Source organism: Salvelinus fontinalis, chromosome 20 (assembly GCF_029448725.1).
Source record: "Salvelinus fontinalis isolate EN_2023a chromosome 20, ASM2944872v1, whole genome shotgun sequence".
NCBI classification, from domain to species: Eukaryota; Metazoa; Chordata; class Actinopteri; order Salmoniformes; family Salmonidae; genus Salvelinus; species Salvelinus fontinalis.
In genome coordinates, this window is record NC_074684.1 from 15,905,135 (window position 1) to 15,920,552 (window position 15,418).

Here is a 15,418-nt window from a genome sequence, read left to right on the forward strand (position 1 = left end):
CTCATGGAGTCTGTTTCTGACCGTTTGAGCAGACACATGCACATTTGTGGCCTGCTGGAGGTCATTTTGCAGGGCTCTGGCAGTGCACCTCCTTGCAAAAAGGCGGAGGTAGTGGTCCTGCTGCTGGGTTGTTGCCCTCCTACGGCCTCCTGCACGTCGCCTGATGTAATGGCCTGTCTCCTGGTAGCGCCTCCATGCTCTGGACACTACGCTGACAGACACAGCAAACCTTTTTGCCACAGCTCGCATTGATGTGCCATCCTGGATGAGCTGCACTACCTGAGCCACTTGTGTGGGTTGTAGACTCCGTCTCATGCTACCACTAGAGTGAAAGCACCGCCAGCATTCAAAAGTGAAGCCAGGAAGCATAGGAACTGAGAAGTGGTGTGGTCACCACCTGCAGAACCATTCCTTTTTTGGGGGTGTCTTACTAATTGCCTATAATTTCCACCTTTTGTCTATTCCATTTGCACAACAGCATGTGAAATTTATTGTCAATCCGTGTTGCTTCCTAAGTGGACAGTTTGATTTCACAGAAGTGTGATTGACTTGGAGTTACATTGTGTTGTTTAAGTGTTCCCTTTATTTTTTTGAGCAGTGTATTTTCTGTGTCAAGGTTTGGCTTTATTACTGCCACTTTTAGTGAGTTGGTACACATGCGGTGCATAGGGAGTCGTTTATTATGTTTAACATAGGAGGGCCAAGCACAGGAAGCAGCTCTTTCAGTAGTTTAGTTGGAATAGTGTACAGCTTGAAGGTTGAGAGGCCATGACTATTTTCATCAACGTGTCAATACATAAAGTATTTAAAAGAAACTTGTGTCTCCCTTGATCCTAGGTCCTGGCAGTGTTGTGCAGACTCAGGACAACTGAGCTTTGGAGGAATAAGCAGATTTAAGGAGTGTTTTGCTTTCTAATGAAGTGAAAGCCACCCTCTTGGGGAATGTTTATTTTTAGTTAGCGTTGCAACAGTATCAAAAATACATTTTGGATTGTTCATATTCTCCTGAACTAAGTTGGAAAAATAGGATGATCGAGCAGCAGTGAGGGCTCTTCAATACTGCACAGTACTGTCTTTCCAAGCTAATCGTAAGACTTCCAGTTTGGCGTAGCTCCATTTCCATTCCAATTTTCTGGAAGCTTGATTCAGGGCTCGGGTATTTTCTGTACACCAGGGAGCTAGGTTCTTATGACAAATGCTTTGTTTTTAGGGGTGTGACTGCATCTAGGGTATTACGCAAGGTTAATTTAAGTTCCTCAGTTAGGTGGTTAAGTGATTTTTGTACTCTGATGTCCTTGGGTAGGTGGAGGGAGTCTGGAAGTGCATCTAGGAATCTTTGTGTTATTTGAGAATTTATAACACAGCTTTTGATGATCCTTGGTTGGGGTCCTTGGTTGGGGTCTGAACAGATTATTTGTTGCGATTGCCAACGTAATAAAATGGTGGTCTGATAGTCCACGATTATGGGGAAAAACATTTTGATCCACATTATTTATTCCATGGGAGAAAACTAGGTCCAACGTATGACTGTGGCAGTGAGTAGGTCTGGAGACATGTTGGACAAAACCCACTGAGTCGATGATGGCTCCGAAAGCCTTTTGGAGTGGGTCTGTGGACTTATCCATGTGAATGTTAGTCACCAAAAATGTGAATATTATCTGCCATGATTACAAGGTCTGATAGGAATTCAAGGAACTCCGTGAGGAACGCTGTATATGGCCCAAGAGGCTGGAGGATTGAGTAGGCTACATAGATTTCATGACTAAAAGTTCAAGAGACTAAAACGCAGTCATTTTTGGTGGTGTATCGTAAATGTTAGCAACACCTCTGCCTTTGAGGGATATGGTCACTAGTGTAACCAGGAGGCGATGCCTCATTTAACACAGTAAATTCATCAGCCTTAAGCCATGTTTCAGTCAGGCCAATCACGTCAAGATTATGATCAGTGATTAGTTCATTGACAATAACTGCCTTGGAAGTGAAGGATCTAACATTAAGTAGTCCTATTTTGAGATATCACAATCTCTTTCAATACTGACTTGAATGGAGGAGGTCTTTATTCCAGTGAGACTGCTAAGGCGAACACCACCATGTTAAGTTGGCCCAACCTAGAGCGAGGCACAGACACGGTCTCAATGGGGAAAGCTGAGCTGAATACACTGACTGTGCTAGTGGCAGACTCCACTAAAGATGCAGCAGGATGTTAGCCAGCTATCTCATTGTGGAGCTATAGGAGTTAGAGCCCTGTCTTTGTTCGAGATAAGATGAGAGCATCCTAGCTGAAGGGGTGGAGTCAGTCACTCCTCAGCAGGCCAGGCTTGGTCCTGTTTGTGGGTGAGTCCCAGAAAGAGGGCCAATGATCTACAAATTCTATCTTTTGGGAGGGGCAGAAAACAGTTTTCAACCAGCGAGTTAATAAGGCCTGACAAATTGTATTTGTTTTTACCCTACATTATGAAAGTGTTTAATGCCATGTCTAATTTGTGAGTTCTGTTTAATTTTCACAGGTTAGACAGACTGTACCTTAAAAAGCAAACATGGAATTTTCAGAAGTTTTAATTGAACACGTACATTTCTTATCAAAATAATTCACCGAAGAAACTTACTGTAACCTGGGACACAAAATGTTTGACTATTTTGACACAATTATTGAAATAGGGAAAGAAACACTTATTTGAAGGGTTTGAATGACCTCAGACCTCTGTCCTGACTTTCTAGTGTGGTTTGATCACCCTCAGACATTGGATGATGATTTAAAGGTCATAATTAATTACGGAGAAGTTTATAAAAAAACAGGTTCTGTTTTTTTTTTAAGTTAGCAGCATTCTAATGATAAAGTACATCAATACATAAGACTTTCTGGATGAGACCGTTGGAAACAGGCTCGAGTCAATTGTACTATGTAAGTGGACTAGCAGTAGTGACTAACGTGTTATGGGTTAGATAGAATGATTCATTGTGCAAAATGTATTTGTAGCCAGAGGCTAAGTGTTTGCATAAGAGTGTGCCAAATGATAGGTGACCATTGCTGTACATTCATACCCCAGGGTGAGGGTAACTTTACTATTGTAGGGGAACATCTGAAAGAGCGCAGTGGTGATTGGAATCCGTTTGGATGGGTTCAGTCATTATTTGGTGTTATACAATATTGCATTGGTTGATTTATGACTTCGTCATCCTTTTTACAATAATGCTTATAAGAAATGTTAAGTGTTAAGAAATTGTGCAGCAAAGCCATTGAGACCATTCTTGCCATGCCTTACCCCTGAAGGAGACACCTCAGAACCCTATTTATTTCCTATGTCTGATGAAGACTATGATCATTCATAACACCAAGGTAAAAACATTGAGTTAATGGTGCAGCATGTCCATAGGCCATACTCACTGCGGGGGTTGTGTGAATAATGCTCCCAAGGTAGATTTAAGGGCCTACCTGTGGCAATGTGTACAGTCTCAATGAAGCGATTGCCTTGTGTGGTGATAATGTACTGATGTTTAAATTCATATGTTCCTTTCCCCCTTCTGAGAATGAATTGCACTATGTGAAGGGTTGAAACTCAATGACAACAGAGGTCATTTACAAATGTACTAAGTATTTCCTTATGTTAATATTTGTTTAATGAAAAAGCTTGTAAGTCATTTTCTATTAGGTTGAGACTTAGTACCAAAAGGCAGGAAATATAGTGGAAAATTACACAAGTCATGCTATCCCATGTTTTACTGTTTAACTTCTTTGATATAGGGGGCAGCATTTTCACTTTTGGATGAATTGCGTGCCCATAGTAAACTGCCTCCTACTCTGTCCCAGATGCTAATATATGCATATTAGTATTACTATTGGATAGAAAACACTCTAAAGTTTCTAAAACGGTTTGAATAATGTCTGTGAGTATAACAGAACTCATATGGCAGGCAAAAACCTGAGAAAAAATCCAAACAGGAAGTGAGAATTCTGAGAAGGGTCGATGTTAAAGTCATCGCCTATTCAATTCCCTATAATATATGGATCTGTTTGCACGTCCTATGCCTTCCACTAGATGTCAACAGTCTGTAGAACGCTGAATGAAGCCTCTAGTGTGATGTGGGGCCGGATGGGAGGTGTTTCAGTCACTGGTCTGGCAGATTGCCAGTTCTTGCTCACACGCTTTCCTCATGATATCGCCTTGCGTTCCATTACTTATACAGACATGAAGAAATGCTCCAGTTGGAACGTTATTGGATATATATGATAACAACATCCTGAAGATTGATTCTCTACTAAGTTTGACCAGTTTATTGGACTTGTAATATAACTTTTTGAAGTTTTCGTCCGATGTTTGCCTGCATCTGCGCAAGCGTTTGGACATGCAAAAGTAGCTAATTGGACATAAGTAATGGACATTATCGAACAAAACAACGATTTATTGTGGAACTAGGATTCCTGGCAGTGCATTCTGATGAACATAAAAGGTAAGGGAATATTTATGATGTAATTTCGTATTTCTGTTGACTCCAACATGGCGAAGACGTGTTGTTAAATCTGAGCGCTGTCTCAGATTATTGCATGGTGTGCTTTTTACGTCAAGTTTTTAAATCTGACACAGCGGTTGCATTAAGAACAAGTGTATCTTTAATTCTGTGTAAATCTTTCATCAAAGTTAATGAGTATTTCTGTTATTTGACGTGGTTCTCTGCAATTACTCCGGATATTTTAGAGGCATTTCTGAACATGGCGCTAATGTAAACCGAGATTTGTGGATATAAATATGCACATTATCGAACAAAACAAATGTATTGTGTAACATGTCATCTGATGAAGATCAAAGGTTAGTGACTAATTTTATCTCTATTTCTGTTTTTTGATACTACTATCTTTTGCTGGGAAAATGGCTGTGTTTTTCTGTGGCTATGTACTGAGCTAACATAATCGTTTGGTGTGCTTTCCCAGTAAATCCTTTTGGAAATCAGACATGTTGGCTGGATTCACAACATGTGTAGCTTAAATTTGGTGTCTTCATGTTGTGATTTCATGAAAGACTGATTTTTATGGTAATATATTTGAATTTGGCGCGCTACATTTTTTCTGGATTTTGGCCAGGTGGGACGCTACCGTCCCACCTATCCCAGAGAAGTTAAAGAATCGTCTCTTGTTATATGCTAGTTTTTTTCTAACTTGATACGAACATGTATTTGTGGGAATTAGTCATAAGACTGGGCGTATAACTAAGGTGCATTTGGGCGTGACCGCAGCATGTGACATCCCGTGGGTCTACTAGCTACAGAAAGTCACATGTATGGAAACTTGCAGAAGAGAGCACATTAGTGTTCGTTGAGCTTTTCAACTAGGCACTGTTGAGTGGATAGTTAATTCTCCATTTTTTTAAATCCCATAATGAAGTGTTGTTTAAAAGAATCTGCAGTCTCTTCCTATAGAATTGCTACCACACCTCACTACTGCTCTTGTAACTGAATGGAAGCAAATCTCCACAGCAATGTTTCAACATCTAATGGAAAGCCTTCCCAGAAGAGTGGAGGCTGTTATAGCGGCAAAGGGGGACCAACTCCATGTTAATGACCATGATTTTGGAATGAGACGAGCAGTTGTCCACGGAGTGCATGTGTTGTGGGAGGTTATATAAGAAGCATCAACTGTGTGTGGTCGTAGGATTGATGTGCATTATGAGGTTGAAAGACTTCCTTGTAATACTGTAACGTGGGGGATTTACATATAAAGATATGTTCCTATAGCTGTACTAAGCCACCTTTTATATGCGAGGTGAGGTCCTAGGGACTAAGATGCTCATAACAGGTTATTTGCATCAAGGAGTGGTGCAAAGGAATCCGACAACATCAAGATGCAACAATTAATTCAGTCACAAGAAAGGCACAATTTCCATACACCATCTTCAGCTCCAGGACCTCTGTACAACTGTCCTACAAGACAGACTTTAATAGATAGCAATATCAGATTTCTCACAAACAAATATCACTAGGTTTACATGTTCCATTCACATACAGACATGAATTATCTGTTGCAATGCTCACAGAGGGCATGTCCAGAGGGAAGGAGAGCAGGTCTAGGTGGAAAATGGGCACCAATGCCTTTAAACACTACATTTACAATAATCCCTATTTCTCATACTTACTTTGTCAATGACCCACCATCCCAGCTCCCGTCCTCCCAAGGCCAACCAACCAGCACATTGTTACAAGACGCCTGAATGCCACAAACAGGAAGGCTTTTATACAAAATGCCAAGCCCTTAATTAACAAGGCAGACCTGGCACAGGCAGACCTACAAGAGTGCGTTCAGAATAGGTTGACGGTTCTACCCCATTACAATACCACAGACACAATATCCTTCAACCCTAAAAGTGTGTACAGTACGTGTGTGCTTGTGTGTGGGATGGGATGCAATAGCAATAGGTGTGTGAGAGTGTGTCTGTTTATGTTTGTGGGGGAAGTTGTTTTTTTGTGCCAACTGTAGGAGTGGAAATCTCATTAAGTCGTGTGTGTGTGTGTGTGTGTGTGTGTGTGTGTGTGTGTGTGTGTGTGTGTGTGTGTGTGTGTGTGTGTGTGTGTGTGTGTGTGTGTGTGTGTGTGTGTGTGTGTGTGTGTGTGTGTGTGTGTGTGTGTGTGTGTGTGTGTGTGTGTGTGACACTGATTCTCATAGTGTAAGCAGATAATAGGTACACACACACCCTTACACACACTAAACCTTACACACCCGCACAGAGTCAGCAGAAACAGGAGCTTGGTGACACAGTTGATGAACCTGTGTTATTCTTCAATTAAACGATGAATGAATTCCGAGCCAAGAAACTCTCCTCAGCCCTGCTCAACTTACATGATTGCCAAATATTTTCTCTCTCAACCACACTATATATACAAAAGTATGTGGACACCCTTTCAAATTAGTGGATTCGGCACTTTCAGCCCTACCTGTTGCTGACAGGTGTATAAAATCAAGTACACCGTCATGCAATCTTCATAGACAAACAGTTCCAAACTGCCTCTGGAAGCAACGTCAGCACAAAAACTGTTCATGAAATGGGTTTCCATGGCCGAGCAGCTGCACACAAGCCTAAGATCACCATACGCAATGCCATGCGTCAGCTGGAATGGTGTAAAGATTGCCACCATTGGACTCTGAAGCAGTGGAAACGCGTTCTCTGGAGTGATGAATCACGCTTCACCATCTGGCAGTCCGACGGACAAATCTATGTTGGTGTGAGGAGGATGTGAGGAGAATGCTACCTGCCCGAATGCATAGTGCCAACTGTAAAGTTTGTTGGAGGAAGAATAATGGTCTGGGCCTGTTTTTCATGGTTCGGGCTAGGCCCCTTAGTTCCAGTGAAGGGAAATCTTAACGCTACAGCATACAATGACATTCTAGATGATTCTGTGCTTCCAACTCTGTGGCAACAGTTTGGGAAAGCCCTTTCCTGTTTCAGCATGACAATGCCCCCGTGCACAAAGCGAGATCCATACAGTAATGGTTTGTTGAGATCGATGTGGAATAACTTGACTGGCCTGCACAGAGCCCTGACCTCAACCCCATCGAAAACCTTTGGGTTGAATTGGAACACCGACTGCGAGCCAGGCCTAATTGCCCAACTAAAGCTCTTGTGGCTGAATGGAAGCAAATCCCAGCAGAAATGTTCCAACATCTATTGGAAAGCCGTCCCAGAAGAGTGGAGGCTGATATTGTTGCAAAGGGGGGGACCAACTCCATAGTAATACCCATGATTTTGGAATGAGATGTTCGTCAAGCAGGTGTCCACATACTTTTGGTCATATAGTGTTTGTGTTGTGGGAGGTTATATAGAAAACATCAACTGTGTGTGGTCATGGTGATGATGTGCATCTCTGCATCTCTCTCCTTGTTATTCTCTTTCTAAACCCCCTCTCTCGCTGTTCCCTGCCATCCTCCATAGCATGAGGGTTTAACATGTCACCAGCTGGCTGATGAGTTATGTCACTACATTCTTATCTCTACAATAGACTTCCTCTATGTCAGTCAATCTGTCAGCGCAGCAGACACAGTGGAGTAGTTTACTATAGTGGCTTACTGTACTATCAGAGGTGACCCCTCATTCAGGGCAGGTGAGGCAAAGCCCACCTGTTTTGAGCCCCACCTGTTTATCCAAAGAAATATATAAAAAAATGTTTTGCCTGTTTTGCATGTTATTTTGGCATTAATACATGTCACATATCAGTTTGCAAACGATGTAAAATATATATACACTGCTCAAAAAAATAAAGGGAACACTTAAACAACACAATGTAACTCCAAGTCAATCACACTTCTGTGAAATCAAACCGTCCACTTAGGAAGCAACACTGATTGACAATAAATTTCACATGCTGTTGTGCAAATGGAATAGACAAAAGGTGGAAATTATAGGCAATTAGCAAGACACCCCCAAAAAAGGAGTGATTCTGCAGGTGGTGACCACAGACCACTTCTCAGTTCCTGCTTCCTGGGTGATGTTTTGGTCACTTTTGAATGCTGGCGGTGCTCTCACTCTAGTGGTAGCATGAGACGGAGTCTACAACCCACACAAGTAGCTCAGGTAGTGCAGTTCATCCAGAATGGCACATCAATGCGAGCTGTGGCAAAAAGGTTTGCTGTGTCTGTCAGCGTAGTGTCCAGAGCATGGAGGCGCTACCAGGAGACAGGCCAGTACATCAGGAGACGTGGAGGAGGCCGTAGGAGGGCAACAACCCAGCAGCAGGACCGCTACCTCCGCCTTTGTGCAAGGAGGTGCACTGCCAGAGCCCTGCAAAATGACCTCCAGCAGGCCACAAATGTGCATGTGTCAGCATATGGTTAGTAGACCGGCGATGTCAAGCTCTGGAGCGTAAGGTTTGGTAATGTTCTCTAGTTGCACCGTGATTGGCTCAGTGTTTGGTCACTCATGGGGATACTACGTTACCGCAAAATCTATGGGGAGAGATTGAAAATTCAATCCCCTTGGGTGCTGCCATAGAATTGCGTTAGAAGTACCCATCCAAGAAGGCTCAAGGTCATTGGCCACAGAGAAAATGACGTCAAATCACGTTATATCCATCATAGTTTTGATTGGACTGATAATGTCAACATCATACAAAATCAAAATCTTTGCTAGCAAGCTAGCAGTCATCATCATGAATCAAGTCGACAATCTACAGGCAAATCCTTTTCAATACTTGTCATATGAAGAGAAATTATGGATAAAACGTATTGGTGTTGTCAGAGTCTAGGTGATGTGGGTAAGGCGGAGTCAGGCGCAGGACACAGAGATGAGTAATACTAGTAACTTTACTCAAAAATAATCTTCCAACAAGGAGAACGAAAATCCAGAATCACATAAACGAGACAACTGACAACAATAAACACGCACAAAACCATGATGGCTCCAGAGGGTTAAATAGGGAAATAATAAAAACGTAATGTGAACCAGGTGTGTACAATACAGACAAAACAAGTGGAAAAATAAATGTAGATCGGTGGAGGCTAGAAAGCCGGTGACGTCGACCGCCGAATGCCGCCGAACTAGGAGAGGCACCAACTTCGGCGGAAGTCGTGACAGGTGCTCATTGGCCATTGGATATAAACATTACACCAAGTTGGAAATCACAAATTCCACAATGGGTGGTTTGGAAAGAATCGGTGGCTAACTGCAAGCATTGCAATGCAATCAATAGACTGCTATTCAGTGGAGTGGGTGTGTACGTTTTGAACTGTCATCCAACTGGGAATTCCAAGTCAGGAACTCGGACCTCTTTCTAGAGCTTCGACCTGAAGATCACCGACATCATGTTTCGACCTGACGTCATGTTTTTTTCAGTTCCCAGTTGTCTTGAAAGCACCATAATTCCAGAGAATGCCAGACTTTGATGACAAAGTCTGATGACAAAATTTGCCCACGAATGACCGCCGCGCCACCTTCCTGTTCAAGTGAGCACAGCACAACAAGGTGAGTCCAAAAATGTCTTGTATGCTGCCACATAAATTATGTAATATTCCAGCGAGATATGTATACTGTAGCTAAGAAAGCAATACTAAGTGTATGTTGTGTAGTAAGCTGTTAGTAGACCATGTGCCTCACCCTAATAATTTGGTCCCTTTTCCCCTCATAACTTAGCCTACTGTTCTGACTTGGTGTTGCACATGTAGCCAATAGCCTGTTTTAAAGAAATGTCATCATCGAATATTGTAAGAGCTTTCATTGTCTGCTTATATGCCCCCTTTATTTAACCTACGGTTCTGACTTGGTGTACAGGGAGAATACTGTAAGAATGGCCCATGTTCTGAATTCTGTCACTGTACATTTCAAAAGGGCTGAGCATATAGTTATATTGACTACGTCCATTCTAGCTCGCTCGTTAATGTCTTAATCGAAATTACGGATTGCCTCTTATCCGCTCGTCGTCCCCTTATGCCATAGTTTGTACATCTCAATTGTCAGTAAAAATCACATTTGTTTAAGCAAGTCAGCCATATCAGCTATGTTTTTTAAAAGGCAGTAAATGACGCTGAATGAACTGTTTCACTTCCAGACAAGGCTCCGCTGATAGCCAGGAGTGGTAAGGTGTTGGGACTGCTGTTGGGACAGTTTATGTAGACCCTAACAGTTTGTGGGCACCGTTTGTCACCGTTATAGTGCAATTGATGTAGTGTTTAGTGTTGTGTAGTGGCTTTGCTGGCATGCATCCCAAAATGTTTTGGGGAGTTTGCCCCACCAAGATTTACATGCTAAAATCATCACTGTACACTATACAGTGCATTCGGAAAGTATTCAGATCCCTTGACTTTTTCCACCTTTTGTTATGTTACAGCCTTATTCGAAAATTGATCAAATGGTTTATTTCCCTCATCAATCTACACACAATACCCCATAATGACAAAGCCAAAACAGGTTTTTAGAATTTTTTGCAAATGTATTAAAAATAAATGTGATATTTACGGTTTTACATTTTTAATACATTTGAAAAAAATTCTTAAACCTGTTTTGGCTTTGTCATTATGGGGTATTGTGTGTAGATTGATGAGGGAAATAAACAATTTTATCAATTTTCGAATAAGGCTGTAAACATCCTTTCTGAATTTAAAAGTATTCCTTGAAGTAATAATTTAGAAGTTCAAAATTATCTGTAATCTGATTACAATATTTTTGCTGGGAACGTAACGGATTACATGTAATCTGTTACTCCCCAACCTTGGCTGTAACGTAACAAAATGTGGAAGAAGTCGAGGGGTCTGGATACTTTCCGAATGCACTGTGTGCTGCATTCGTGCTCTCAGTTCAGGCTTGTAGTACTCCGCATCACAAGCAGAGGGCAGAACTGCATTCCTGTGAAATTGAGGATGCCGCAGCTTTCTATCCAACCATGTAAAATCATTGATTTTAAAGAAAGGGCATAGAGATTAATGCCTTTTCAGTAGCCTATTTAGCCTCAGAAAGTGACAAATGATCATAATGTTTTGATCCAGTTCCTTATATTGATAGTTGGAATTGGAAAAGGGAGAGATGTAACCTATGTGGTGAGAAACCACCATCATAGTGGGAAAGGATGTGTCCCCTCGTCCTCTCCTCATTCAACAGCCGTGGTGTCGCGCACGTTCGGTGCTGCGAGATTTAGAAACGGTGGTCAATCCATCTGTCCGTCTGTCAGGTGGTCTGTTGGCACCTGCGAGCTAGCATGGAGGGAAAACTGAGAATCCTTTAAGTTCCCTCTCACACTAGTGAAGTGGGGAAACCAAGGGCCGCACGTTCCAACTTTCCATGACAACGCACAGTGACGCTGACCGCCGCCAGTTGGCAGGGCTGACACCGCTCACATGACCAGCGCGAAGGAGCAAACCCGGCGATGTCCCCGAACGCACGCACACACACCTGTAAATGGACACACGTTCACTCCCATATTCTGATTCTGTAAATGGTTGCTGCTTTCCTGGCAACACTGTGGTTAGACCGGGGAATTCATAGGTTGCAGGGGCTTCCGGGTGATTTTCTGTTTGTTTTATGTGCAAATAAGCATAACTATGCTTCGGCCAATTCTAGATTTCAAAAGGTAGGAAGATAAACCGAATCATCTAATACAGTCTATAAAGCATATTGTAATCTCAGTGGAGGCTGCTGTGGGGAGGACGGCTCATAATAATGGCTGGAATGGAGCAATGGAATGGCATCAAACACATGGAAGACAGATGTTTGATGTATTTGATACCATTCCACCTATACCGCTCCAACCATTACCATGAGCCGTCCTCCCCAATTGAGGTGTCACTTGATGTTTATTGGATAATGTATGACATGAGATATTGTCCACACAATGCATTCCTTTATTCATGATGCGTATCGTGGCATTCCATCCTCACTGGGGATTGTTCTATGCGTAATTGGACTTTTATAAAGAGTCAAGTAAGATAAAAAATGTTATGCATTTAAAGTTTTATTAGTTGTATGTACAGGATATGTATGGTATACATCGTCCAACGAAATGCTTACTTGCAGGTCCCTTCTGGACAATGCAACAATAATAAATAATAAAATATACGAATACGAACATAAAGTAAATGGCTCTGTAGAATAGAATAAACATTTTAGCATAGTACTGTATAAAACAGCAAGGCACATTTTATAACAATTTATGATGTTGATTATAATGATGGTGGTGGTTGTGGTAATAACAGTATGACTGCACAAAGTTAAAGAAATCCTATTTGAGGGGAACTGAATCATCACAGAAAGAGACATGTTTGAAGGTGGACATTTTTCCCTTTTACAGTAGCCTGAGGTTATCAGTAAGGTGATAACCAGCATTAGTAAAAATATTTACTAATGCTGCAGAAATCTGCTCTAAAGCAGTATCAACACCCATTGGATGTAGCAATCATAATATAGTGGTCATATCTAGAAAAAACAAAGTTCTCGAAAGCTGGCCCTAAAATAGTGTACAAGAGATCATACGAAAGGTTTTTGAGTGATTCCTATGTTGAAAATGTAAAACATATTTACTGTATTTAATATTTACTAGACCAACATTGTAAAGAAGAATTTGTTCTTAACTGACGTGCCTAGTTAAATATAGCTTAAATAAATCAAAGAAAACATCTTCAATCTAAGTCTAGAGGAAAGTGTGTGTCCTCAGACCTGGAGGGAAGCAAAAGTCATTCCACTACCCAAGAATAGCAAAGCACCCTTTACCGGTTCAAACAGCCAACTAATTGGCCAACTACCGGCCCCTTAGTAAACTTTTGGGAAAAATTGTGTTTGACCAGATACAATGTTATTTCATTGTAATAACAGACTTTTAGAATGCTCATAAGGAAGGGCACTCAACATATACGGCACTGACACAAATGACTGATGATTGCCCGAAAGAAATTGATAATAAGAAGATTGTGGGAGCTGTATTGTTAGACTTCAGTGCAGCTTATTTAATAGAACACAGACACTTTTTTTATTTAATGGAAGCCTCTCCAACGTAAACCAGGTAGAGGGTGGTGTTCCTCAAGGCAGCTGTCTTGGCACTCTACTGTTCTCTGTTTTTACTAATGACCTACCACTAGCATTGAATAAAGCCTGTATGTCTATGTACGCCGATGACTCAACATTATACACGTCAGACACCCACCACAGCAAGTGAAATCACTGCAACAACGAGGAGCTGCAGTCAGTTTTAAATGGGTGACAAGTAATAAGCTAATCCTAAATATATGATAAACTAAAAGCATTGTATTTGGGACAAATCATTTGTTAAACCCTAAACCTAATCTAAATCTAGCAATGAATAATGTAGCGATAAAAGCAAGTTGAGGAGACTAAACTGCTCGGTGTAACCATAGATTTTAAGCTGACATGGTCAAAACATTGATTCAAAGGTTGCTAAAATGGGAAGAGGTCTGTCTGTAAAAAAAAGTGCTGTTCTGCTTTCTTGACATCACAATCGACCAAATAGGTCCTACAGGCCCTAGTTTGATCAAACCTGGACTACTGCCCAGTTATATAGTCCAGTGCTACAAAGAGGAACATAGGAAAATTCCAGTTGACCAGGAACAGAACAGCATGTCTGGCCCTGAAATGTACACGGAGGACTAATATCAACAACCTGCATTTCATCTCTCCTGGCTCAAAGTAGAGGAGAGATTGACTGCATCACTACTGGTCTTTGTGAGAGATATTGATGTGTTATAATCACATAACTGTCTGTTCAATCAGTTAGCACACAACTCAGACACTCATACCCCACAAGACATGCCACCAGAGGTCTCTTCACAGTCCCCAAGTCCAGAACAGAGGCTAGGAAAAGCACAGTACTATATAGAGCCACTATGACTATGTGGAACTGTATTCACGTCAGGTTAATCAAGCTAGCAGTAAAATCTGATTAAAAACAGATGAAAACACACCTCACGGCACAACGCGGACTGTGAAGAAACACACTCACACACACACTCTATCACCGGACTGTAAAACACAGACTCCACACACACCTTTCTTAGTAATGTAATGTAGTATTGTAATGTAATAATGGAGCAATGTCATTTTCTATGATGCACAATGTTTTGTTTGATTTATCTATGTTTGGACCCCAGGAAGACTAGCTGCTGCCTTGGCAACAGCTAATGGGGATACTAATAAAATACTAAATACTAAGGTTTGATTGATGAACCTCACTCCACAAGCGATCGGTATCAGCGCTCTACGATCGAACCTGTCACACTTCTGTCAAGATTGGTTGACCATTCCCACCCCCTCACTTTAGCCAATGAACGACTCCCAGTGCTTCCAATACCCCTCCTGTGGCCTCATTTATCAATGGTGTGTGTGCACAAAAAAGACTCTAAACCTTGTTAACAGTTTTCCCGCAAAGGTTGGTATTTATCAATATAAAATATTTAAATAAATATAAATTGGTGTACTTTTTACCCATTTTTCTCCCCAATTTCGGAAACCAGCCGCACCGATGTGTCGGATGAAACACTGTACAACTGGCGACTGAATTCAGCGTGCATGCACCCGGCCCACCACAAGAAGTCGCTAGAGCGCAATGGGACAAGGACATCCTGGCCGGCCAAACCCTCCGCTAACCCGGACAACGCTGGGCCAATTGTGCGTTGCCTCATGGGTCTCCTAGTCGCGGCTGGCTGCGACATAGCCCGGGATCGAAACCAGGTTTGTAGTGATGCCTCAAGCAGTGCCTTAGACCGCTGCGCCACTCGGAAGGCATCAATATTGCACTTGAAACTGTGCGTATGTCCACGCAAATCTCAACCCATTCATACACACAACTTCTAGTGGTTGATCAACTGTATTGCAAGCAAATATTGTTAATTTAGGGGAAATGGAGGTGTTTGATGCAAGGGGGAGGCGGTCGCTTCACCAGGCTGAAATACAAAATAGATAGATTCTAGATGTCAGGCAGCTAGTGCACTAGCACTAAGCCA